Here is a 27,572-nt window from a genome sequence, read left to right as displayed (position 1 = left end):
TGCTGCACTAATGTGAATGTTTGCAGGGAAATCAAACGCGTTTCACTCGCAGTACTCGAGCTGACTTACCTTTGTTTGAATGACGACTTGTACGCGCTGATTCCACAGACAAGGTCCGAAAATATGTCAGGCTACGTCAGTAGCGGTTGGTCTTCAGGGTTTCTACTCCACGGCCGTATTTCATACGGGTCCACATTTCCAATGCACGCTATTTTCTGCAAGTACCGCTGCTTCGCCTCTGGACGCAATCGGTCTCTATACAGTTCATTCTCTTTTGAGCTGCTTTTAAGCATCTTTCTTGTAGTCGTCATTCCAACACAGTGTGTTTGTTTTGATTCGTAGACCCCAAAAACGACGCTGCGCTCCCACAATGCTTTGTGGCGTGACGTCAACTCCAAAGCCCTATGAAGTCCTATTCTACAGGCTGATTGCCCTTGTCACTACCAGATCCGTACCGGAAACCCGATCGGTACCCCGCATGCGCAAATCTTACGTCACTTCCTCTCTTTGCCAACATTGCGACATTCAATATGTTTGAATGATATGGTTAGCGCCCAGTTAGCTCCTAGCATTTCTCAGCAGCTCTGCCTCCTTTTCGACTACCAGGACATTTAAACAATGAATAATCCGTATCCGCAACAAATTTTTGCTTTTCTCCTCAACAGAAAGCGTTCCCCGATTGAACAACAGCGCCGTAAAATAAGAAGAATGGTGCCTAATGACAGAGTTAATAATACAGACTTTATAATATGTCACGTGAAGATTCAGCAGCCAGATGAAGTGTTTACTGGCAATTGACAGTGATAGCGGACATTATCATCACTTTTCCAACAATCCTCTCCACACCGACAAGCATAAACACACTCGATTATCACTAAATCAAATTTAACACACGTTTGTAATGACGCTAATTCAGTTTACAATAGGGTTCATTCGCTCAGTCAGCAGGGGGCGGTGTCCTCGTACACTGGGGAGTACACTGCCATTAAACGAACAGAAGAAGAAGAAAACCCCTGCACATGCGCGGTACGGATCGGGTAGACCCGATTTGTACGGTCTGACTTTGCACATGCGCAGTAAGGATCGGGAGTCCCGATCTGTCACTATCTTTTAATTTTTTTATTTTTGTCTACATTATATTAAATGTTTCATTATCGGAATCATGTTAAGAGATACTTGTTATTTTTAACATCTTAACAGATACTCTGACCTGTAACTATCGTAAAATGCTTCGACCGGAAGTAGACACCTTTCGCACATGCGGGGTACCGATCGGGTTTCCGGTACGGATCGGGTAGTGACAAGAGCACCTGGCTGCAGCCACTGTGGAGCTCCACAGTAACCGGATACACGTGACCTCCACACTAACCGGAAACACGTGACCTCCACACTAGCCGTAAACACGCATGGATACCGTGGAAGTCATGCAAGTTGATCGCAAAGGTTGGTTAAGTCTTTCTTTTACTTTTTTTGCGTTACAAAAACATTCCTCCTTATTTTAATGTTTTTTCATCGTGCTCCATGGCAGAGAAACACACAGATATGCTTTATCCTGGGCCTGGTTTAAGTAAGAGAGCTGGATTAACGGCTTCTGTGGGCGAGAAGAAGCAAAAAACACATTTTGCATTAGAGTATGATTTATTGTTGGCGTCAGAGATGCAAAATAACGAATACTTCAATACTGTACTTAAGTAGAATTTTCTGGTATCTTTACTTTACTGCTGTACTTTTTTGTGCCTACTGTATACTTCTTTATACTTCTACTTCTCACATTTTAGCACGCGTATCTGTACTTTGTAATGCGTACATTTGTAAATCAGCCCCCCGCACGCGTGCTTTGGACGCAAGATTACTTCAATATTTTGTACATAAATTATATTTTAGACCCTGTACTTCTTACTTCGACTTGACTAAAAAGTCGAGTCAGTGCTTTTTAAACAGAGGTATCTAAACTGTTAGCGTCAACACTGTAAATTTCATCACAAACAGATTTATATATTTATCAATACTTCTATTCGTCATTCTTTTCTGTACAGCTTTTTTATTGCCCAGATTTTAGTTAGCCCCTGTTCAATTGACTGTTATATGTCAATAGAAACATGTCTCACAAATTAAAGTGTCTTGTAAAATATTTGTGGGTTTTTTTCAAGAATTTTCTTCCCAAATCTATTACATGCCAACTGTAAATTCTTATTTCTGCTAAAACCTTAACTTAAATGTATATATGGTGTTTATCTGTTTCTCTCTCTGTTTTAGATGCACATATCAATCCGGAATTCGGGCTTAAAGCCAGAATTGCAGGAATGCAACACGTGTTGCAGAGGACTCTTTCACTGCCCTCTGTGCCCCACTTTCAGCCCTACTGTCAGGGCAAAGATTGAGGAGCATCTAAGTGTGCATATAAAAAAATGCTTTGCCTTTCAAAGGTATGTTTGTATTAAATATACTTTATAGTTATAAATATGCACTTTTTTTAAGCACTTCTGCAGTATCTTTGTTGACATAAAAGTTGCTGTTGATATTGTACAGTTCAGTGCATTCATCTGCAACAAAAATAGTGTTTTTATAAAATATATTTTTATTTACTTTTCACCACTTTTCTTGACATAACTTTTGTGATCCATACCATTTTGCTTTCATTATTGAGGTTGGCTTGGATGTTTTTGTTAACATGTACAATCTGATTGTTAGACAAATTGATTGCATTCTATACAACTACATTTAAATTACATCTGTTTGTTTGTTTGTTCTCTTACAGATAAAATGATATGCCGGTGCAGGCTGGCTTGCAGGACAACAGGACACTTTCACCGCCCTGTCTGTAAGATTACAATCATACGGCGTGGGGATATGGCAAGGCATATATTGTCTTGTCAGCATTCTTCAATGCCAAGTCAGCCACCATTATCAGGACTGCTCCCCGCTGAACTCTCCGAGGAGACCCATATTCCTCCGGCAGTACTCTTCGAGGAGCCCCATCTCCCCCCCCAAGGTTTTGTCTTCGGTATCTGAACCATTTTCTGAGTCTTTGTTAGAACATTCATATGCTCCACCCTCTGTGTTCAATAAAACTGCAGCTGATGGAAAGTCCATGAAAATGACATGCCCTCACTGTGGCCTTACTCTTCGTAGCTCTGGCAAGCTATTTGCACACTGGAGAGAGGAAGCCAAAGCTGTGCTTGAAGGACAACACGTGCCAATTTTCAGACTGAAAAAGCGCAAGTTCCAGGAAGTCAGTCAGGTCAGTATTCACTTTAAACAGTAGTGTAATTACATGGTTAGTGACATTTGAATAACTGTTGTAGCGACTTCCACAGTCGCTACAGGCCGGGGCTGGAGCCTGCCTATTTGCCTGACGCGCTGTCAACTTTACGCAATAATGCGAGAGATGGAATTGTTTGTGTAACCCATATCAACTACTCCCTGTCACATGACCCACGTCAGCTGATTTGAGGTCCCTCTTCTGATTGGCTCCTTCCATGTCGCGGCAACTCTGAAAACCGGCTGTGGAGGGATACTTCCGGGTTCGACTCCTGCTGTGGCTGTGAGCTTATGGCATTTAGAACGGTATTGGAAAACAAAGCGTTTTCTCCCCTCAATTCATCTTTAAACTTTAAACTCAGCGGTAAGTGTCCTTAATATCTTTCAACCTTTGGTTGTAAGTAACCAGCCGATCGTTTTCGCGATTAAAAAATGACTTTGCGGCAGCGCTCCCACCGCAAGCAGAACTCCGGTTCAAAAACCGCTGTTTTTGAACACTTTTATTTACTTAAGCATGTTAATGGGCTTACTTTGAAACAAAGTGCGATTGAAAGATTATTGTTATGTGTTGCCTTGAATTCGGCTATGCTGTCTGTTAGACAGTTGTTTTTCTTTATTGTTGTTTTTGTATTGTTTGTAGCGAACGCTACTGGAATGTATAGATTAAGCTACGTAGCCAAGATGATTAATGATTTAACTGTTGTACATGGATTGATGATGATTTATGGTTTGCATTGTTACCTAGACTTGCAGAAGAGCACATTTTTTTACCGGTAAACTGAATCGAACTTGATGTGCTAATGGACATTTTTCTGACCTACAGGTCAGGTTTTTTTTCCCCTTTGAATTGATCTTCTTCATATTGAAGTGGCGAGCCGGTAGGACCATTCTTTGTTTTCCCCTCTTTTCCCCCACTTAGCCGTCTTTGGATTACGGACATATTTCCCCCTTGTATGAAGCTGGACCCTAAGGAGGAATACCTTAAAAGTGAACTTTAAAAAGAAAAGGACCAAAAAAAAAAAGGACTCTTAGCAAAAGGACTCTTGCACAGAAAAATCACAGCACTGATTTATTATTTAATTGTGGACATTTACGTTGTGTGTTGTATTAATTATTTTGTTCCATTTCCCCTTTCCCCTATTTTTTCAATATATTTTTGGTACAAGACATTGCAGTTTTTGGTCTCATCATTCACACCATCTGGGCTCCATAAAGAACTATTTCTTCTGCGCGTCAGTCAGTAAATTCATCCATTGACATAAACTAGTCCTTAAGTAACTTAGCGTTACACGTGGCGAGCCAACCAGGAGCCTGATGGGTGAATGAGTGGGCTTTTTTTGTGTTATTTGATGTAATTTGATATTCAGTATTTTCTGTGGTTTTGATAAGGTCCGCGACAAGAAAAAATGAAGTTTATTCAGGAAAGTGGGGTCAATGTTGCACATTCTGTCATTGTTTCTGGTGCCACGAACACTGAGAAAGATGAGGAAATTCTTGATTATTTGAAACAATACGGTCGTATAAAAACGGTTATTTTCGTGGATGACGCAAATAGTGTTTTTTACAAAAACCTGATCGTTGAATATTGTGATAGTTCTGCGTTAACTGCTCTTAATACGGTTTTCCCATATACTCATCAGTCAAAGAATCACTCGGCTTTGACTTTTTGTGTAAGATCGCTTGCCGCAGAATGCACAGCCACAGGAGGAGTCAGGACCCCTGCAGATTACCTCGGCGAGCTCAAGCAACTTGCACGCCGCAGCGGCAGGGATTTTCCAGATATTCTGCGGGAAATGATGGGACAAATTAGTGAGCATCTGGAAGGAATCGAACAAGACAGTGACTTAGAGGGAGCCTCAGTCCAAATTGTGGAGCCTGCATCATCTCTGCCTGGCCAGCAGGGGTCGTTGTCTGGACACTCCACAATCCCTGAGACAGCTACCAGCAATCCCTCACCTGACCAACAAGGGTCACTGCCACATCCACAAAGATTTTCACTGTCACAGACTGAAATGAACCCCCCAGAAATACAAAAAGTAGTGGTGGAGCATGTTGTAAAAACAGACACCGTACCTGCATTCAGACTTCGTCCTTTCTCTGGGAAGATCCCCAAACCAGCCAACGAAACAGATTATGAGACCTGGAGATCTCACATTGAACTGCTGTTAGCAGATCCAAATTTGGCACCTCTACAGATCACTCGTCGCATCCTTGAAAGTTTGCTACCTCCAGCAGCAGATGTTGTGAAAGGGCTGGGCTCAAACACAATTCCATCCATCTATTTAAAAGTGTTGGATTCTGCTTTTGCTTTAGTACAAGATGGTGAAGAGTTGTTTGCTCAATTCCTGAATACGTTACAGGACCCGGGTGAGAAACCCTCTGCTTTTTTGCAACGCTTACAACTCACATTGAACACTGTGATGAAAAGAGGTGGTATCTTGTCTTCAGACTTCAACAAACATTTATTCAAGCAGTTTTGTCGAGGATGCTGGGATAGCGATATCCTAAACAAACTACAGTTGGAGAACTTGAGGAGCGATCCCCCATATTTTGCAGAGCTCCTCCTACTGCTTCGAACTGAGGAGGGTAGACAGCTGGCCAAGGAGAATCTCATGAAGAAGCACCTAACTGCATCCAAGTCTCGTGCCGCTGTTCATTCACAGAGCACATGTGCTTGTAGCCATTCAGACACCAAGGCTATTAATGAGCTGAAGCAACAGATGCAGAAACTGCAGAGTCAAATGGCTGCTCTTCTCTCACAGAAATCTCAATTCTCCAAGCCAGCACCACCTCAACTCAGATCAGCACAATCAAGACCCTGCAGCAGTGCAACCAGTTCCCGGCCTAGAGCAGGCTACTGCTTTAAATGTGGAGAGGATGGGCACATGTCAGCAGGATGCGCCAACCCTCCGAACCCGACACTGGTTCTGAAAAAGAAGAAACAACTTGAAAAAAGACAGCAGGCTTGGGACAGCAATCACAAATCGTCAAACTAGAGGCAGTCTCTGTGGAGGGACAGACGGAGGCTGCAGTCGACCCATGTCCCAGTTACAAGCAGGATGGACATTCCATCACATTGCCTAAAGGACTCATTGGAACCAGAAGCACAGCACAGGTCACGATTGGAGGAACTGTATTCAACTGCCTGTTAGACACTGGGTCTCAGGTAACCACCATCTCTCACTCCTTCCACCATGATTATCTTTCTGACCATGAAATACAACCTCTGAAAAATCTCCTGGAGATAGAAGGAGCAAATGGCCAAGCTGTTCCATACCTTGGTTATGTGGAGCTGAACGTCACTTTCCCTCCCGACTTCTTGGGTTCCACCACAGCTGTTGACACACTTGCCCTGGTAGTTCCTGATGTCCAATCAGCTCAACAGCCGTCAATACTGATTGGTACGAACACTCTGGACTTGGCATATGAGAAAGCATTCTCAGACCAACAACCCTCCATTCCAGCGCCACATGGATACAGAGCGGTGCTGAAAATCCTTGAGCAACGATACAGACTGGCAAACAGTAACCATCACGGAATCATCAAGCTGCACACTGACGGACCACAGACCATCCCAGCTGGAAAAACTGTTGCCTTGGAGGGGTTAATTTGCGGACGCTGCCTCCAGGCCGAGAAGGCTGTGTTGGTGGAACATCCGACTTCGTCACCTCTGCCAGGTGGCTTAATGGTCCCGTCTTGTGTCATGGATTTCCCTTCTCACCAGCCATACCACTTACCTGTGGTAATCTGCAACCAGTCTGATCATGATGTAACCCTCCCAGCCAAAGCCATCATTGCGGAGATCAGTGCCATTCAGTCTATTCAGTGTCAGGAAAGGAGTCATGACAGTATGCCTCCTAACCCTGTGACCTCTGGGTTCAACTTCAACTTTGGTAACTCCCCCTTAACACCGGAATGGAAGAGTCGTATTACTGAGATGTTAAACGCCCTCCATGATGTCTTTGCAAAACACGACCTTGACTTTGGGAAAACCAACAAAGTGAAACATCAGATCAAGCTCTCTGACCCTACTCCCTTCAAACAGCGCCCAAGACCAATCCATCCTCAAGATCTGGATGCGGTGCGCCAACACCTGAAGGAGCTGGTTGACTCTGGGGTCATCAGAGAGTCAGAGTCACCTTTTGCATCACCCATTGTCGTGGTGCGAAAGAAGAATGGGAGTGTGCGGCTCTGCATTGATTACCGGAAACTAAATCTGCAGACCATCAAAGATGCATATGCATTGCCAAAGTTGGAGGATACTTTTACAGCTCTCTCTGGATCAGAATGGTTTTCAGTCCTTGACCTTAAATCTGGTTATTATCAGATTGAAATGGAGGAGGAAGACAAGAGCAAAACAGCATTTGTATGTCCACTTGGATTCTATGAGTTCAACAGAATGCCCCAGGGAGTCACAAATGCACCCAGTACCTTCCAACGACTAATGGAAAAGTGCATGGGAGAAATGAACTTGAAAGAAGTCTTGGTCTTCATTGACGACTTGATTATTTTTGCACCAACGCTTGAAGAGCATGAGAGGAGACTACTGAAAGTCCTTCACCGTCTGAAGGAATTTGGACTCAAGCTCTCAGTTGAAAAGTGCATGTTTTTCCAGAAATCCGTTAAATACCTGGGGCATGTTGTGTCAAAGGATGGTGTGCAGACAGATCCAGATAAAATCGAGACACTTAAGTCCTGGCCGATTCCAAAGAATCTTAAAGAACTTCGCTCTTTCCTGGGTTTCGCAGGATATTACCGTAGGTTCATCCAAGGCTACTCTAACATTGTTAAACCTTTGCATGACCTTACTGCTGGATATCCTCCATCACAGCGGAAACTCAGAGCCACCTTCAAGCGAGAGCAATATTTGGATCCTAAGGAACCACTTGCCAGTCGCTGGACTCCTGCATGTCAACAAGCCTTTGACACAATTATCAAAAAACTCACGACAGCACCAGTACTTGCTTTCGCCGATCCCCAGAAGCCTTACCTTCTCCATACAGATGCTAGTTCTACTGGGCTAGGAGCTATTCTGTACCAGGAGCAACAAGGACAAAACCAGGTGATTGCTTATGCGAGTCGGGGTCTGTCGAGGTGTGAGTCCAAATATCCAGCTCACAAACTGGAATTTCTGGCTCTCAAGTGGGCTGTTACGGAGAAGTTTCATGACTATCTCTACGGCACCAACTTCACTGTCATTACTGACAGCAACCCACTCACCTATCTACTTACCTCTGCTAAATTAGATGCCACCAGTTACCGTTGGCTCTCTGCTCTTTCTACATTTTCATTCAAAATCATGTACAGATCTGGTAGGCAAAATCCAGATGCTGATGCTCTCTCTCGCAGGCCACATGGAGAACTCTCCAATGACCAGATGTCCCAAAAGGAGAGGGAGAGAATTCTCCGATTTGCCCAACATCATCTGGATCAGTCTTCCTCAATTTCCATCGATCAACACACAGTCAAGGCCCTTTGTGACCGGCAGCTCGTTTATAGTACGGCTGAAAAGATGTCCACCACCGCACTCATCCAGTCACTAACTGCCCATGCCAACAGTTTGCCTGACAGCTTCGTCAACGACACTCAGTTTGCACCTCCTGTTGTTCCTCAGCTGACGAATGCTGAAATCGCTGAGAGACAGAGGGAAGACCAGACCCTGAGGCATGTCATATTGCTGCTAGAGACTGGGGAAAGCCCACCTCCCGTCTTGCGGGATGAACTCCCAGAACTGCCCCTTCTACTCCGAGACCAACATCGCCTGGAGCTCCAAAACGCCATTCTCGTGAGGAGGAGGCAAGTTGGGGACCAGCTCTATCACCAGTTAGTGTTACCTCAGAAATTTCGGGCTGAAGTACTGTCAGAACTGCATGACCAGATGGGTCATTTGGGCATCGAACGTACTCTTGACCTCGTACGTCGAAGATTCTACTGGCCAAAAATGGCCAATGATGTGTGGAATAAAGTGAAGACATGTGAGAGATGCACCAAACGAAAAGCCTTACCTGAAAGAGCGGCACCCCTGGTGAACATTCGAAGTTATCGACCTCTGGAACTGGTTTGCATGGACTTTTTATCACTGGAACCCGACAGGAGCAGAACCAAAGACATCCTGGTAATAACAGATCACTTTACCAAGTACGCTGTTGCTGTCCCCACTCCAAACCAAAAAGCAAAGACTGTCGCCAAATGTCTCTGGGACAGTTTTCTGGTTCATTATGGTATCCCAGAAAAGCTCCATAGTGATCAAGGACCAGACTTTGAGTCACGCACAATAAAAGAACTCTGCAAAATGGCTGGAATTCACAAAATAAGAACTACACCATACCATCCACGAGGAAATCCAGTCGAGCGCTTTAACAGAACACTCCTGAATATGCTCGGAACACTCACCACAGAAGAGAAAACTCACTGGAAAGATTTTGTTAAGCCCTTGGTCCACGCATACAACTGCACCCGGAGTGATGTTACTGGCTACTCACCCTATGAGCTCATGTTTGGTCGACAACCTCGCCTCCCGATTGACCTGGTCTTTGGACTGCCTGTGGACGGCAATCAACTGACTCATTCGCAATATGTCCAGAACCTGAAGTCAAATCTAGAAAAGAGCTACAAAATTGCCATTGGCAATGCGGAGAAGCTCATGGAAAGAAACAAGAGCCGTTTCGACCAACATATCACCCCCTCTGAACTGGACGTTGGTGACAGGGTGCTGGTACGTAATGTGAAACTCCGAGGCAAACACAAAATCGCAGACAAATGGGAACCAGACATCTATGTGGTGGTAAAAAGAGCAGAAAATCTTCCAGTGTACACTGTCCGACCGGAGAACAAATCCAAACCGATTCGTACTCTACACAGAGATCTCCTATTACCATGTGGATTTTTGCCGCATTCCACTCGAACCAACCGAACAACTGTAAAACCAACCAGGAAGCAGTCATTCAACCCTTCTGATGAGGACTGTGCACAACCTCAGTCAGACGATGAGGATGAAATGATACCGCATCAATGGTATGATCCTGTATCAGAGCCTCTGCAATTCACCACTGTCCACAATCTGCCAGAACCGTCATCCGCCGTTCCAGCCACTGAACCTTTACCATCTGATACACCAGTCTGTGAACCTGCTACGCTCCCTTTGCCTCCTCTTGAGCCAGCAGAGAGCGAAACCCCTGACTCAAAAACCCCCGTCAAGGAGGAAGCTCCTGATACTGTGGAATCAGAGGACAGTCTGTCCTCTGCTGAACCTACCAATGTTGAATTGCGGACTGAGTCCAGTATGTCCTCTGCTGCTGATCTACCATCTAACTCTGACACCTCCAGCTCTGAACTAGAACCTCTGAGAACATCAACTCGGACCAGGAAACCTCCGGACCGGTTACAATACTCTACGCTTGGTCAGCCCATCTTGAAGAGTATTCAGGCACTAGTCCATGGCTTAACCTCTGCCTTTACTCATGCACTGGAGGATGAAGAGGACCATCTGCTTACTGCCACTGAACAACCTGTCATCCGGACCCAACCACCATGTACAGGGACGTACATGAGATCGAGGGGGGAACCTGTAACCCATATCAACTACTCCCTGTCACATGACCCACGTCAGCTGATTTGAGGTCCCTCTTCTGATTGGCTCCTTCCATGTCGCGGCAACTCTGAAAACCGGCTGTGGAGGGATACTTCCGGGTTCGACTCCTGCTGTGGCTGTGAGCTTATGGCATTTAGAACGGTATTGGAAAACAAAGCGTTTTCTCCCCTCAATTCATCTTTAAACTTTAAACTCAGCGGTAAGTGTCCTTAATATCTTTCAACCTTTGGTTGTAAGTAACCAGCCGATCGTTTTCGCGATTAAAAAATGACTTTGCGGCAGCGCTCCCACCGCAAGCAGAACTCCGGTTCAAAAACCGCTGTTTTTGAACACTTTTATTTACTTAAGCATGTTAATGGGCTTACTTTGAAACAAAGTGCGATTGAAAGATTATTGTTATGTGTTGCCTTGAATTCGGCTATGCTGTCTGTTAGACAGTTGTTTTTCTTTATTGTTGTTTTTGTATTGTTTGTAGCGAACGCTACTGGAATGTATAGATTAAGCTACGTAGCCAAGATGATTAATGATTTAACTGTTGTACATGGATTGATGATGATTTATGGTTTGCATTGTTACCTAGACTTGCAGAAGAGCATATTTTTTTACCGGTAAACTGAATCGAACTTGATGTGCTAATGGACATTTTTCTGACCTACAGGTCAGGTTTTTTTTCCCCTTTGAATTGATCTTCTTCATATTGAAGTGGCGAGCCGGTAGGACCATTCTTTGTTTTCCCCTCTTTTCCCCCACTTAGCCGTCTTTGGATTACGGACATATTTCCCCCTTGTATGAAGCTGGACCCTAAGGAGGAATACCTTAAAAGTGAACTTTAAAAAGAAAAGGACCAAAAAAAAAAAGGACTCTTAGCAAAAGGACTCTTGCACAGAAAAATCACAGCACTGATTTATTATTTAATTGTGGACATTTACGTTGTGTGTTGTATTAATTATTTTGTTCCATTTCCCCTTTCCCCTATTTTTTCAATATATTTTTGGTACAAGACATTGCAGTTTTTGGTCTCATCATTCACACCATCTGGGCTCCATAAAGAACTATTTCTTCTGCGCGTCAGTCAGTAAATTCATCCATTGACATAAACTAGTCCTTAAGTAACTTAGCGTTACATTTGCTTGTTTATTAAAGTGCTTTGAGAGTTTACAGAGTAATATCATCAGCTCCTGATTCAGACTCTTACAACGTCACAGGCTCTAATAAACGAAGCGAAACATGTAGTGCAGCGGTCAACAAAAACTACGGCTACCGAGCCCTCCTCTCTGTCAAAATCAAAACCCATGAATGACAGACTGACAACGCCCATTTATGTCACCGCTAGCACCCACGTGACTCCCATAACAACCAAACAAATAAAAACCCAGTGATCATCAAAATTCAATACATTCAATTATGGCTCCTACAACTGTTAAAAAACTGTTCTGCAACAGAGAAATAACTGTTTTCATCCCCATTTGCCTGACACAGGAGCCAGCAGTTGTTGAAGATCTGTGTCCTGCTGTGCAGTGGGTTGTCCAAAATAAGGCACTTTTCCGTGGACATGTAACAATGCCAAAATATCTGTCCTTAAATCAAGGGGACCAGCAGAGGGTCTTAAGAGACATGTCAGAGGAAGAAGACACTGGAGCAAGGGACTTGTTCCTCGTTGTTTTTCAGTTTGCAGAGGACATGGAGCTCTTTTTGAAAGCATGTGCTGATGAGCAGGGGCTAAGGGTCAGTGCTATGACATGTAATGGACAAATGAAGGCACTGGCTGTGTTTGTTTGTTTGTTTAATATGTTGTTGTTTTTTTGTTTTGTTTTTTACGTAGTACAAAATTCAAATTAAACTTATTTCAAAATGTTGTTCACTTTATTCTGTGTCCATACTTATAATAAAGGATTACAGTGTAACAGCATTAAATGTAACAGCATTTTTTTTTGAAGTTGTAATTTCAAAATAAAAAGCTTATTGTTGATATTAACAGTAAAGAATTGTAATCAATAATATTTTTATACATTTTAAACATTAACACTGGGCTCTATCCTGGCCAATTGTGGACACTTCACTTATTCTTTTTTTTGACTACTGGGCCCTATTTCAGGAAGCCGGTTTAGAAAACTCAGAGTGAAAAACGATACGCAGGGTTGAGTAACCCCGAACTGTCCAACTCGGAATATTCGGTTTCAGAAAGGCTGATAACAAGTAGTTCAATCAACGCGGAGTTGCTTTAACCCCAAGTGAAGCGCGCGGACGAGGATACATAAAGCCCTGATAAGCGGAGCACAGATTAAGCGAGTCACCATGGAGACGGAGGGAAAGAAGGCGCGGTCAATGTATTTCACAGCGCTTGAGGCCAAAATTCTGATGGCAGCATATGCCGATAACATGCAAATTCCGCGGAAAAAAGTAACACAGCCACAGCTGCAAAAGAAAGGGAGCATGCATTGCAAAACATAGCCGACAGAGTCAATGCGTGAGTGTTAATATAAACATTGATCTAGGGATTTCCACCCATTTAACACGTTATTTTATCATATGTTATTTTATTTGTTATTTTATACATTTTATGTTGTGATGTGATGTGAGCGCAGGTGCAACCCAACAGGCCCCAAACGTGCCTGGCAGCAAGTAAAAATGAAATATAAAAATATAGTCCAAACAGGTAAGGTGTAATTGTATTATGAGCCATAGTGCTTGGTCTGTTTGTCCCACGTAAATCAATTGCAGTTAGAGGCTACATTAATTTTCTTTCTGTAAGCACTTTTTGAAATTATCTGAGCACATTACAAGTACACATTTGCTTACTCTGTATGCTCAAATGTGGCCCGTTATAGCCAACAGAAAAAAAGCGGAGGCCCGAAAAACAGGTGGGGGTCCTCCACCACCACCACTCACAGAGGCTGAGCAGTTGGCCCTCAGCCAAAACAGTGGGCGCCCTGTGGCCGAAGGCATCTCTGCGGGGACATCCTCTGAGTCAATAACCCCGCAAGACACAAGTGCCTACATAAGAGGTAAATTCAAAATAATACATGATGTGCATACATCCTTTCTTCACAGTCACCTTCGCAGTGCTGCTCATTCATTTGATAAACTCTTTACCATAATGAATTATTTTGTAGTGAAGTTATTTTCCTACTGATTTTGCCTTCCCTCAGTCTTGGTTGTCTTTGAGAGCATAATGACAATGAAGTGTAAGGTGATTGGTATGTTTGTTAATTGCCATTTGGTCCCTTGTAAGTTATAAGTGACCTGTATAAACCTCATATTCTATCAGTTGATGGTGGTGGTGTACTGCATCTGGTGCAGCCTCCTGTTGAGCCAGACCAACATGCAGTTGTGAGTAATACTCCACAGATTATATGAGTTTACAGTAGAACAGCAATGTTGTTAATTTCCTTACTACAGGAAAATAATGAAGAAACATTGACAGCTGTTACAGAGGAGGAAGCAACAGAGACACTTTATGAGGTTTACATCTTTTAATACTTTGTGTACAGGAAACACAGGCGACCAATAAAGCCAGTTGAACAAAAAATCTGTTTTTCCGTCTTTCAACATGTTGAGGTGATGGGTCAAAAGAAATGATTGTGACATATGGTGTCTCTGACTGTGCTTCCATCTTGTATGTCCGTGGGAGGGTCAGGATGTTCATGGTTTGGATCACTGCTGATGTTTGGTTCAGAAGGACAGTGTTCTCCTCTAATTGTGGCAATGTTGTGAAGAATCACACATGCAACAATAATGTCACATGCCCTTTCTGGGGTGACCCTGAGTCTTTGCAGGCACTGGAACCGGGCCTTAAGCATTCCGATAGTCATTTCAATTCTGGCTCTTGTCCTGCAATTAGCCAGATTATATCGCTGCTGTGGGCCCGGTTCAGGGTCAGGGTAAGGGGTAAGCTAATAGGGTAAACATGGATACCCCCTATCACCAAGCAAGTAGCCAGTGAACTCTCCTAAGACAGAAGGATACACTTCAGTTCAACTGTCCCTGAAGCAATTGGTCTTTATATATTTTAAAGTATTCTCAACTCACCATGTCCAAATTTTGTGCTCAGTGTACATTCACGGAATATTTGTGAGTCATGGACAGAGCCTGGCCACTTGGCTTCCACATTTGTGATAATGTTGGCAGCATCACATATGATCTTCACAGTGCAGAGAACACAAATTAGCATCCATCACCATGATGAAATAATTTGTTAGTTTGAAATGCTACAGGGAACTATGTACCTGTACATTAATGCTGTGGAAAGACTTCCTGTTCACATAGTCTCCTTCATTTACTAAAGGAGCAATGATTGGAATGTGAGTGCCATCTGTACAGCCAATCACGCCTGGGAACCGTGAAAATAAATGTAAAATTTAAGTAGTAGTTCAAATATCACCACATCATAAATTAAGTTTTGGTCATCCTGATACCTGCAATTTTGTGGAATCCCTCTTTGATGAATCTTGTGGGTCTGTGACCGGGGAACACCACAGATGAGTGCAGGAGACGTTTCAGTGCAACTGTAACATTCCTGACTGCCCGACAGACGGTAGCCTTGGAAACGTGCTCAGCGTCACCAATATTATACAGAAAGCTCCCGTTTGCAAAAAACCGAAGTGCAATACAAATAATATGTACAGAACTGAGAGAATGTCCGCGATGTGTCACATGCGTAATATATGGCCTGAGGATGTTATTCAAATAACTTATAGATTGTGCTGAGAAACGGTAACGTTTGCACAGAAAATCATCAGAAAATGATAAAATGTCCAAACGCGCTCTAATCACTCTCTCCCGGCGGAGAGCTCTGCGGAGGATTTGGGCTTCACGATCTACTGGCTCTTCAAGGAAGGGACACGCCATGTCTGACACTTCCTACTGTCAGGTTTCCGACAAAGGGGCGGAGACAGTCAGGGTTAGTTGAAGTAAACCTGCTAGGGGGCAGGTTAGCTTCACGGCGTGTGTCGTCATAGTGACTCACTCAGGCTTCAGCTGAACTCGCTTTGTGAAACCGAAAACCCAGAGTTTTCGTTAACTCAGGGTATACTTACTCAGTTTTTCCACTAAACCGGCTTCCTGAAACAGGGCCCTGCACTGCAGTGGACCAAAACAATGACACGGGTTTGATCTTAAGGATCTAATAGTTGTGTGTGTTGTGCATGACATTGCCACACAAATATGTATTTGCAAGATAGAGTAGAATAAATTATGACGCATGAAATATTACATAGGCTGCAGTGAATTTCTGTTGATGCAGCCTATTGAGCTTTAAGTTTCCCAGTCAAACTTAGCTTTGACGCACCTGCTAACAACACTTTTACTCTTTTACATTTCATAACAAGACACCATAGCCAAAATATTAACAAAATATATATTATTAAAAAATTCAAAGCTGCAGCACATACAGCAACAAACATCGTTAGTAAATGTGTCCTGGAGTTTATGCAGGTGCAGAAAGTGCTGCTGCTGTAAGTAAGCCTAACAGCTTACAGATCACTTATTTTTCTGGAAAGATGGTAGGAAAGGCATCACTGCTCATTTCTACAGTCTCCCAGATCTTGGAATACAATCCCTTTGTACCATGAAACCACTTCGCAGTACTATGAGTCCACTAAAACCTATAAAGAGAGTGATCCTGGAAGAACTGGGGCACACACTAGTGACCTCAACAATTGCAAGACAGCCTTTTCCCCGATGCTCAGATGGGGAATAAAAGGAAGTTTCATGAAAACATTAGGACTTTATCACCGTTTTATCTGAAAAGTTAATGGTAATATATAACCTAATTGGCTATAAAGAGTAAAAAATTTAGATACAATTTTGATTTTGATGAAAAGGACTGGTGCTATTTTAAAGAGTCACGTCGGTAAAAGTGGATAAATGTTTTAAGAAACATTTTATAGCATTTTGTGAACATACACAAAAAGTGGCCATTTTTGGCAACAAACAAGCTGAGAGAGTTTTATATTTTTGGCTCTCCTTGAACAAAAATAATAGTGCATAATAATCAATGTTGATGTTAATCAATTAGATGTCCCAGACTCTACTATTAATAATACAGCAGCCCCTCGTTTATCGCTGGTGTTACGTTCTAAAAATAACCCGCGTTAGGTGAAATCCATGAAGTAGCCAACTTTATTTTTTACAATTATTACAGATGTTAAGACTGTAAAACCCCTCACTACATGCTTTATACACTTTTCTCAGACAGGCATGAACATTTTCACACTTTTCTCTTTTGTTTAAACACTCTTAGAGTTCAAACCTTCGTAGAAACATAAGTCCAGTATTATGGAATGAAACCTAAAGGTGCATTTGAGGGTGCAAAACGTTTCGTCGGCATTGTTGTGTTTGTTTGGGAGAAAACTTCCAAACATACAGTACAGCACTTCAGAGTTACACTGCTAGCGATCGAAGATTTATGTAAATTCGACAAGCTAAACGCATTCTGTACTGTACAGCAGGAGTCCCCAACCTTTTTGCGCCACAGACCACTTTAATGTCAGACAATATTTTCAGGGAACGACCTTTAAGGTGTCGCGGATAAATACAACAAAAGAATAAAAAAAAGAAACTGTGGTATTTTGTAAATGTAATAATAAACGTGACTTGAGCTGTGTGCCAATAACAATGACAGTGACATCCTCCTCTCTGCTTCTTAACGCTATCTGGTCGCTATGGTAACGCGTAAATAGTTCTTTCAAAATAAGACACACAACTACAACCATACATTTCACACCGGAGGATCAACTCTCGCGGAACGGTACCAAAAGACTCACGGACCGGGACCGGTCCGTGGGCCTATTAGGGACCGCTCCTGTACAGGAGACACTGGACTAGATTGATTGACAATGGTCTACAGCAATCAGAACGCACAACGCGATGTACTGTAAAAAAATAAAGAAATCAGCGAAACAGCAAGTGTCACTTTTGGCCACGAACAATTTAGGGGATGGTGAATTTTTTTGAACAAACCCAGAGTGTTAAAACCCCCCACTTAAAACCATTTTTATTTCTCAGCAGCATCAATAGGGACAAAAACGCAATTTAGTTTTCGATGTCAAAGTCGATTTAACCGAAGTTACGTGTTTCCGGTTACTGTGGAGGTCACGTGTTTCCGGTTACTGTGGAGCTCCACAGTGCCTGCAGCCAGACCCTTCTCGGTAGTGACAGCCCTCCCCCACGCTTGTACCCGTGGCTTCATGTCCTGGGGGTTGGCTCTTCTCCTGCCCTGCACCCTTTGTTCATATTCAAAGACTATTTTTCTGTATGTATTCTTACCCCATAGCAACCGCCAGATTATAATGTTGCAGACAATCACAAACTCTACAGTCTGTCTAACTCCAGTGTATACCAAGCAATCTATTATTCTTAACAGCAACAACATAAACTGAACCCACATTAAAGTTGGCTCGGTGCTTACCTTTATATGAGCCCACAAACCGAGAGAAACTCCGTGATGAAGCTGAAAGTCTTAAGAAACAGATCAGGGAGCAGAGACCCACGTGGTTCACGCTGATCTCGGCTACGATCCAGGACACAAGGGTGTGCAGATCGATGCAGAAATTAATCCCAACGTTGGCAGTGGTATATGTTCCTGTAAGTTTACTACTTTACTCCCGTTTCATGAAAAAGCAGCTCTCTGCTCGACTCCTCTCCTGCACACACACTTTGCTCCGCCTCCTTTTCCGGCTCTGCTGTGATTTGTTGCTGTGCGGTCACGTGACTAAGCAGACCAACGTAACCATGTGGGGTGTTATTTCAAAAGTAGCGCCTATCTCCTTTTCCTAAACTCTTTTTCTTGCCCTCGTTGGAAACGTCATCGTGGGAAGGAGATTTGCTAAGGACTCAGGGAAAGAGAGGACCGGTGCTGAGAATTGGAACAGCCTTAGGCTGTATCCCAATTCAGGTTCTGCAGCCCTAAAGTACGCAGCCTTAACGGTCCACAAGGGCCGCGTACTCAAAGACCGCTAAGGCCGGAAGTGCGAGGCTTGTGAAATGCCGGTCGATCTCCGTCGCGCTGCCCAGGTTGCCTAGCAACCATGATACTAACCGCTGGAAACGTTTCATACAGCTTTGTTTGAGAGAAATGAAGGAGAACATATTTTGTTCATTTGTTCGTTTGTTTCTACTTTGTGTGATTTAATAAGTATCTGAGGCTGAGACCACATGACTGTAAAACATGATTGTTGGGCTTCATTTCTGTACTGAACAGTCATTTTAAGATTAGCTAGTAAATAACAATTATGTTGTTCATGAGACTAAAGTCAGTGTAAATATAATATGGCCAATATTATAGTTATTATATTAATCATTATTAGTTATTACAGCAGTGAACTTGAACAATTCACGTAAACAATTCACTTTTATTGTCACATCACATGTGCAGGTACACTGGTACAGTATGGAAGAAATATAGTATCATCAGAATTCAAGTATTTTTAGACATTGAATTTATGACACTGATTTTTTATCCTCCAAATTTCCCTGCAAAAATATTCACCTGCAAAAATTCACCTGCAAAAATTCACCTGAAAAAAATTCACCTGCAAAAAATTCATCTGCAAAAATTCACCTGAAAAAATTCACCTGAAAAAATTCGCCTGCAAAAATTCAACTGCAAAAGTGATGAACTTTAATGACCCAAGCCAGAGCAATCAGCACCAGATCGAGTCGAGTGGCTCTCAGCCAATTAAATTACGCTGTTTGATCACATGACACCGTTAGCCAGCAGTGTGTCTCCTAAAAGAGAGCTGTTTAAAGGTGAGTGATTAAGTTTTTCTCCTAAATAGAGATCATTACAGAACGCCTAGTCCTACTTAAAATCCCATTTATTTTTATTATTTTTTTTATCATCTACTCGAACTAAGGAAAACGTTTGACTAACTCAAAGACAATTTCCACGCCTCCCCTGCCTGTCTGCAGAGGCAGTTTTGAATTTAGGAGCAGCAAGATGGAAGCGGCAAACCCTGGCGATTCTCCGGTAAGTATATTGTTATTTATCTTCAAGTTTGTCTTTTGAAACGTTAATGTTATTTAAATCCGTTGCTCACGTATAAAGTACACAGACGGGGTCTTTGCTCAACTCGTCTGAGGCGTGTCTCACTAAGCGCTACATGCTAGCATCCTGCTAACCGAGCTACCATTTACATGCTGTGCTTTAGAAAATAGGATACTCGTTAAAAAAATACTCCGCAGATATTGATAGATAGACGAACACTGCAAATATAATGTTGGAAACGAGAACGGCCTTTGGTGAAGGGGTAAAATACACCATGAATAAAGCCATATAGTGAATTGGCTGCCATGGTTGCAGAACAGCCTGATTTAATGACAAGAATGGGGAAGAGTGAGGTGAAGTGAACCAAAGCCACAAAACACAGTCAGAAGAGGCGGCAAAAGGGCAGTGATCTGTCCGTCAGTATGAAGTTGGTGTGTGCTTTGGTAAACAAAAACTCCAGACCGGTAGCAGGAAGATGGGAGACTCGTGTTTCACTGGAATAGTGGTGAATTAAAACATCCTTTGTTGGGGACATTTCGGTGTAAATGCATCCATACAGGTGAGACAGAGGCAGACCAGACAGTGAAGAAAACAAGGCAAACATTAGAAATATTAAAACTGAAATATAGGATTAATATAACATACAATTTGGGAAAATGTAAGGAACGCAATGTAAATGATATTGTAAAGTCATTAAAACAGCATACTCTGATTAAAAGAAACATGTAATTGGGTAGGATAATAATGTTAAAAAAACATGTACAAGATGGGTATGTATACTTGTAGCCAGAATTTAACAACTATAAAGTTGTAGCATGTCAGTACCTTACCCCATCCATTATATCCACACTTTCAGAAAAGGATATGGTCAATATCTTTACAAATACTATCTAAACTTAAACGGGATATTCCCTCTGCTTCTCGTATACACCCTCAGGGTTTGTGATCAGCCAGCGGCTGATATGATCATTAATCCTGTAAAATAATATTCTTTCGGTTTATGAATCTGTTTGCATGGATTTCTTAATCCGTTTCCACTGTTAGCAGAAGTTGTGCATGCAGTTTTGGTGTGCTGCTCTCCAAGACTACAAGCTGCGTTAAAGTTGGAAGTAACTGGCCGATGTTCCACTGTTAAAAGACCATCTGTTCATCAAGAAATGACCAGGTGAAAAAGTCATAAACTAAACACTCTGCATGAGCATGGAATTTAGGATGCAACTTTATATCTTACCTGCTCTACACTCAGGGCTTGAATTACAACAACAGTCAATCACATAAAAAATTATACTTTTGGTAGTTCTGTGTCTCTGTCTCTCTCCTCCAAACCCAGATGGCTGCTGGTACTGAACCGGGTTCTGGTTCTGCTGGAGTTTTTCCTCTGCACTGTCACTTCATGCTGCTCAGTGTGAGGGATTGTTGCGGTTGAGTCCATATGTCCTGCGAACAACTGCTGGGCAATGACACCATGCAATCTTCTGGGATTCCTTGGATAGAAAACCTGTGAACTGCACTTGTCCTTGGTCTTCACAGCTCACCTTTTTACTGTTTATTGAATCAAAATGCTCCAGTGACATGGATTCTACATTGTAACTGATGTGATGTTCTATAAAGTGGTTTTAATAAAAAAAAGGCAAAAATTAGTTTGTTTCTTTATTCAATTTTTGAACAGCGATACTCATTCAGTAAATGCAAATTATTTACACGGCAGTACACTATAGGCATAAATCTAGACCCCTAGATAAAACATGATGGCATTATAGCAGTGACAACTCCTCCACAGTAGCAGGTGGGATTTTTCTGTTTTGAGGACGGCTCCTTTTACCTGTCACTACAGATGGTCTGTTTATGTTTTGATTGAGAGCCTTTTTTTGGGCAGCTGAAGAGGAGAAGTCCATCTTATGGCCAACCTCTGGCTGTATCTTGGTCATATTACCCAGCAAAACCCAGTATGCAGGTTCATCTGTAACAGTCCTTGTGCCACGGATCAACACTGTTGCTTCTACATTAAACAGAAGAGCAGTGACGTGGGTGCAGGTCTCCGTGACTCCGGCCTTACAGCTGCAGCGGGCGGCTTCAACCTTCCCTGTGATGCTCACAGTGACCCATGGCTGCAATGCAGGTTCATTCAGTCTTTGAGAGTGCAGGACCTGAAACACACACAAAGTTCTTGTCTTTAAATGAACTATGAGCCAAGGCTGACATAAATGTTTTATCTACTTAATCATAAATGTAACAGTGTTTAGAAAGTTAGCACATACATGTAATTTTTCATTTCTTTATGTGTCCATTGCTGCAGGTTATAGTGTAAATCTGCCTGTTCTGTCAGAAACCTGCCTGCAGAAAATGAACCTAAAGTATGTAATGCAAGGATGTAATCACTTTCAAAATGGAGAAAGCATAAAGTGACAATTATGAATCACCTTATATGATAAGGAGATTCTGCAGGTCATTAATCAATGTATAAAACTAAAATAAAATGTATTTTTAGTGACACAAGATACAAATATGGAAGCAAGATGTATAATCGCTCAGTTTGGGGAAATTGTGGGTAGCCTGCAAGGGCCTCAACTTCTCCATACCCACAATGTGCAACAAATGGGCACAGCTGATCTTCAACAGTGGAACATCGGCCAGTTACTTCCAACTTTAACACAGCTTGTAGTCTTGGAGAGCAGCACACCAAAACTGCATGCACAACTTCTGCTAACAGTGGAAACGGATTAAGAAATCCATGCAAACAGATTCATAAACCGAAAGAATATTATTTTACAGGATTAATGATCATATCAGCCGCTGGCTGATCACAAACCCTGAGGGTGTATACGAGAAGCAGAAGAAGCAGAGGGAATATCCCGTTTAAGTTTAGATAGTATTTGTAAAGATATTGACCATATCCTTTTCTGAAAGTGTGGATATAATGGATGGGGTAAGGTACTGACATGCTACAACTTTATAGTTGTTAAATTCTGGCTACAAGTATACATACCCATCTTGTACATGTTTTTTTAACATTATTATCCTACCCAATTACATGTTTCTTTTAATCAGAGTATGCTGTTTTAATGACTTTACAATATCATTTACATTGCGTTCCTTACATTTTCCCAAATTGTATGTTATATTAATCCTATATTTCCGTTTTAATATTTCTAATGTTTGCCTTGTTTTCTTCACTGTCTGGTCTGCCTCTGTCTCACCTGTATGGATGCATTTACACCGAAATGTCCCCAACAAAGGATGTTTTAATTCACCACTATTCCAGTGAAACACGAGTCTCCCATCTTCCTGCTACCGGTCTGGAGTTTTTGTTTACCAAAGCACACACCAACTTCATACTGACGGACAGATCACTGCCCTTTTGCCGCCTCTTCTGACTGTGTTTTGTGGCTTTGGTTCACTTCACCTCACTCTTCCCCATTCTTGTCATTAAATCAGGCTGTTCTGCAACCATGGCAGCCAATTCACTATATGGCTTTATTCATGGTGTATTTTACCCCTTCACCAAAGGCCGTTCTCGTTTCCAACATTATATTTGCAGTGTTCGTCTATCTATCAATATCTGCGGAGTATTTTTTTTAACGAGTATCCTATTTTCTAAAGCACAGCATGTAAATGGTAGCTCGGTTAGCAGGATGCTAGCATGTAGCGCTTAGTGAGACACGCCTCAGACGAGTTGAGCAAAGACCCCGTCTGTGTACTTTATACGTGAGCAACGGATTTAAATAACATTAACGTTTCAAAAGACAAACTTGAAGATAAATAACAATATACTTACCGGAGAATCGCCAGGGTTTGCCGCTTCCATCTTGCTGCTCCTAAATTCAAAACTGCCTCTGCAGACAGGCAGGGGAGGCGTGGAAATTGTCTTTGAGTTAGTCAAACGTTTTCCTTAGTTCGAGTAGATGATAAAAAAATAAAAAAAATAAATAAATGGGATTTTAAGTAGGACTAGGCATTCTGTAATGATCTCTATTTAGGAGAAAAACTTAATCACTCACCTTTAAACAGCTCTCTTTTAGGAGACACACTGCTGGCTAACGGTGTCATGTGATCAAACAGCGTAATTTAATTGGCTGAGAGCCACTCGACTCGATCTGGTGCTGATTGCTCTGGCTTGGGTCATTAAAGTTCATCACTTTTGCAGTTGAATTTTTGCAGGCGAATTTTTGCAGGTGAATTTTTTTCAGGTGAATTTTTGCAGGTGAATTTTTTGCAGGTGAATTTTTGCAGGTGAATATTTTTGCAGGGAAATTTGGAGGATAAAAATTCAGTGTCATAAATTCAATGTCTAAAAATACTTGAATTCTGATGATACTATATTTCTTCCATAGTACAGCACATGTGAGTGAACTCTGTGTCAAACACTGAGCTTCAGTAAAGATTCAAGTTTCAGTTATTTATATTTCCCATCACCATAAATCTTCACTCAAAGACAAGAATCTTTTACAGTGTATAAATATGTATAGATGTATTATATGTAAGAGACAAATAATGTTCATTTAATTTGTTGGCATTACTAAATTTGGCTCAATGCTTACATATATGTGCAAAATGAAAATGTACGAGCTGTGATAACTGTTTCTGATAGAATGAAGAGTAGACTGATATATTAAATATTCCTTTATTGGATGAGGAAATCAGACCATGTCATAACTGCTTTAAGTCATACAGAATAGATATCAGAGCCTTAAACATGCTGACTTCTGCTAAATGGGTCAAACTGGGCAGAAAGTCTACAAACACATAACATCCTTATAGAATATGATGTAACATTATAGAAAACCCACAAAACGCTACGTCCAGATGAACAGATTCAACTTTTGGAGATTTACTTTGCTGGATGATTGAGAATGCATCAAGACGAAATATTGTTTGGTCTGGGTCTAAACAGAGTGCATTGAGTGCATAGCTGGATTGGCCATCGGGCATACCGGGCATTTGCTGGCCGCTGGCGATATTTTGTTTTTATGGGCCGATGGATTTTTATTTTTTTTTAGGAAGGGTATAGATAATGAAAGGTGTTGGATTGGTCAATTGGTCATGATCGACTCTTGGCTCGACCAATTACAGCCGAGGAGGCCGGATGCACCCTCCCCCTTGTTTAGCAATCACGTGATTTTCGCGCATTGCATGCCAGGAACTCGTGGCAAAACAATCCAAGTACCGCATCAAATGCAAGCGTTTGCAGCGCCGCAAAATGTTCATTCTCCGGTTCCAATACCTTCTTGTTTTTTCTTTGCCGCACAAAAAAGGAATGTACAAAACAAAAGGAGAACAATGCCGGTCCGTACAAAGACAGACTCGACGAAAAGACAAAGAAAAGATACGAGGAAAAAATCAAAGGAGTGAAAGTGTCAGACCCTTACGAGCACACAGAGGGACAAAAGACATTAGCGTGCTGCCCAACTTTCACCACGCTCAGATTTATAATTACACGGTTCTTGGAGTGAGTGCATACACTCATGAAGTTTAGTAACTTCAGGTCACTGCAACAAGCCCAGGTACAGTTTACCGACGGATGGGTGCAGGACCTTGAAATGCACCGTGTAGAACGAAAGACCATCGTACGAACAAAGGTAAGTTTACCAGTCTCACAAATCGTCGTCATAAATACACATTCGTTAACCGTTTATTAATATAACCTTTGAGCTCAACGGTAATTAATTAGTAGTGGAAATAATTTCTGGTAGCATTACAGAAATGTAGCAGTGACAATAATATTGTATGTTGTAATCGCACTGGACAATTAGTGATACAAAACAACTGTTTTCTCCTGTGAATAAAAGTATATGTTTTTGTCAATGTACCATGGTAATAACAGAAGCGAAACGCAATATTGTGTCAGGAAAATTCACTATTTATGCACAATAAACAAAGGAGCATAGCGCCACAATTTCTGTTCAGCGCCAGACTTGCTTGTAACCTATATCACCAATTATGTTAAGAAAAATGACGCATTAACTACAACAAAACTCTGACCTTTGTGGGAATGCTTGGAGCAGACTAACATGTGAGCTGGAGTGTTCTGGGACGTTATATTTGGTATATCCAGACCATCCGTCGGCTCTTACTTCGGAAACATGGCTTAAAAATGTCTCTTCAACGATGTAATCCGATAAAAAAAACGATCTCTCTACCCGTCGGCTTCCCGTGGCTGTCATGCGACCGACTATTGAAGTTAATAATACAACAGCTTCTTGCCATTTTTTGTGTTTCTTTTTATTGCTGTGTAACTGAGTTCAATTGAAAGCCTGCGTGCGCTAGTACCTCTTGCCACAAGTTCCCAGAATCCTTTGCGGTTTAACACTGAATGACGTCAAATTTTCAATCTTTATCCTGGTGGGCCGGTCTCTAGTCAAAATGCCCGGGCCAATTTTTTGTCCCAGTCCAGCCTTGATTTATGTGTGACGTCTTCTTTTGCGCAGGCAACATGAGCCTGCACACATTAATTTTGTGATAAGTGATATTATTGAAAATTCTCTGTGTGTAAGTACAGTTTAGTGCTGTCTGATCATCACTCTGATTGACTGCTGTAGAAGTGAACAGTGTTACTTTGACCTTTAACCTCGCTGCGCTGTGTTGTTTCCTCTTTTTCAGATCACAAAATCATCACAGCTGAGTCTGGACAGGACGTCACTCTGACATGTCAAGCTCAAGCTCACATCGTCATAGTTGTAGAGTGGAGCAGAACTGAAGAACAGAACTGGAAGATGAAGAACTTGTCCTTTTATATCAGCATGGATGACTTGTTCCAGATTACCAGCATCCATCTTTTGAGAACCAGGTGGATCTGAAGGACAGACAGATAGCTGATGGAGACGTGTCTTTGATTCTGAAGAATGTGAGACAAGATGATGCTGGAACATACGAGTGTCATGTCATCAAGAGAGCTGGAAAACCTTTGAAGCTCATCAGCGTCATCAGTCTGAAAGTTGGTTCTCTAAGTGAGTGAGGAGTGTTCAGTGTGTTTGAGATCTTCGGCTCTTTTAGCTGCGCTGCCTTATTGCTCCTAAATAGCTCTGTTTTCACAATCACTGAGATCCTTCTATTTTAGCCTAGCTGTGAATGATCTGTATTGGTAGTGTCCCGATTCGAAATATTGAGGCAAGGAACAAACCAACACTGGCCCAGAAGAGTTCAGTCAAATGATGATTTATTGAATACACGTGTGGGAAGATGTACACTGCAACTCATCAGCATAGATCTTCTCCAAACAACTCAATTCAGAATAGTTTTATTCATCTCAGGGTTCAGCCCCTTCTGCATCTGCAATGTACATAATTATGCTTACCGTATTTTCACAACCATAAGGCGCACTTAAAAGTCTTAGATTTTCTTCAAAAAGTACGGCGCGCCCTATAGCGCAGTGCGCCCTGTGTCTTGTAAGGAGGACGTAGTAGAGAACACCATGAGAACGCTAAAGGGTGAAGTGTGTGCGTTGACTTTATTGCACATACCTGTATAAAAGAACAGGTATGTGCGTTATGCAGGACATCGTTGTTTTAACAACCCTGAAAATGGCAAAGAGACACGCTTACGAAGCACAGTTTAAACTGAAGGCCATCAGCTACGCGGAGGAACATGGAAATCGAGCAGCGGCGAGAGAATTTAAGAATAATGAATCGATGGTTCGCAAGTGGAGGAAGCTGGAAAACAAGCTCCGACAGGTCAAGAAGACGCAGCTGACATAAGGCGATCATCGAGCAAAGAACGAGCGGGAGAAGCGTTTCGACG

The 27,572-nt window shown here is 42.1% G+C and overlaps 1 protein-coding gene and 2 long non-coding RNA genes across 7 annotated transcripts in view; 1 reads left to right on the top strand and 2 right to left on the bottom strand.

Moving 5' to 3' along the window:
- The window catches only part of LOC112432467 (uncharacterized), a 41,289-nt gene extending 22,399 nt beyond the window's left edge, over window positions 1–18,890 (bottom strand). For both annotated transcript variants that reach the window (XM_076878531.1, XM_076878537.1), the window contains exon 1: window positions 18,261–18,890. The gene's annotated coding sequence lies outside the window, so the exon portion shown is untranslated. The remainder of the gene's footprint in view (window positions 1–18,260) is intronic.
- Window positions 18,891–19,490: 600 nt separating this feature from the next.
- On the top strand, window positions 19,491–21,478 carry LOC143414352 (uncharacterized). 3 transcript variants are annotated; one of them, XR_013094919.1, is made up of 4 exons: window positions 19,491–19,600; window positions 19,763–19,820; window positions 20,883–21,003; window positions 21,169–21,478. It is a non-coding gene; the product is annotated as an uncharacterized LOC143414352 (long non-coding RNA). The 3 variants fall into 3 exon arrangements; XR_013094916.1 differs by having other exon boundaries at window positions 20,883–21,478; XR_013094918.1 differs by having other exon boundaries at window positions 19,708–19,820; window positions 20,883–21,478.
- A 3-nt stretch (window positions 21,479–21,481) lies between these two features.
- Window positions 21,482–24,018, bottom strand: LOC112432558 (uncharacterized). 2 transcript variants are annotated; one of them, XR_013094922.1, is made up of 3 exons: window positions 23,837–24,018; window positions 23,614–23,726; window positions 21,482–21,985 (listed from the first exon to the last, which is right to left on the bottom strand). It is a non-coding gene; the product is annotated as an uncharacterized LOC112432558 (long non-coding RNA). The 2 variants fall into 2 exon arrangements; XR_013094923.1 differs by having other exon boundaries at window positions 23,614–23,671.
- Window positions 24,019–27,572: the final 3,554 nt, after the last annotated feature.

Source organism: Maylandia zebra, linkage group LG3 (genome assembly GCF_041146795.1).
Source record: "Maylandia zebra isolate NMK-2024a linkage group LG3, Mzebra_GT3a, whole genome shotgun sequence".
Classification (NCBI taxonomy): Eukaryota; Metazoa; Chordata; class Actinopteri; order Cichliformes; family Cichlidae; genus Maylandia; species Maylandia zebra.
Note: the sequence above shows the minus strand (reverse complement) of the source record. Positions and strands in the feature narration are given on the sequence as shown.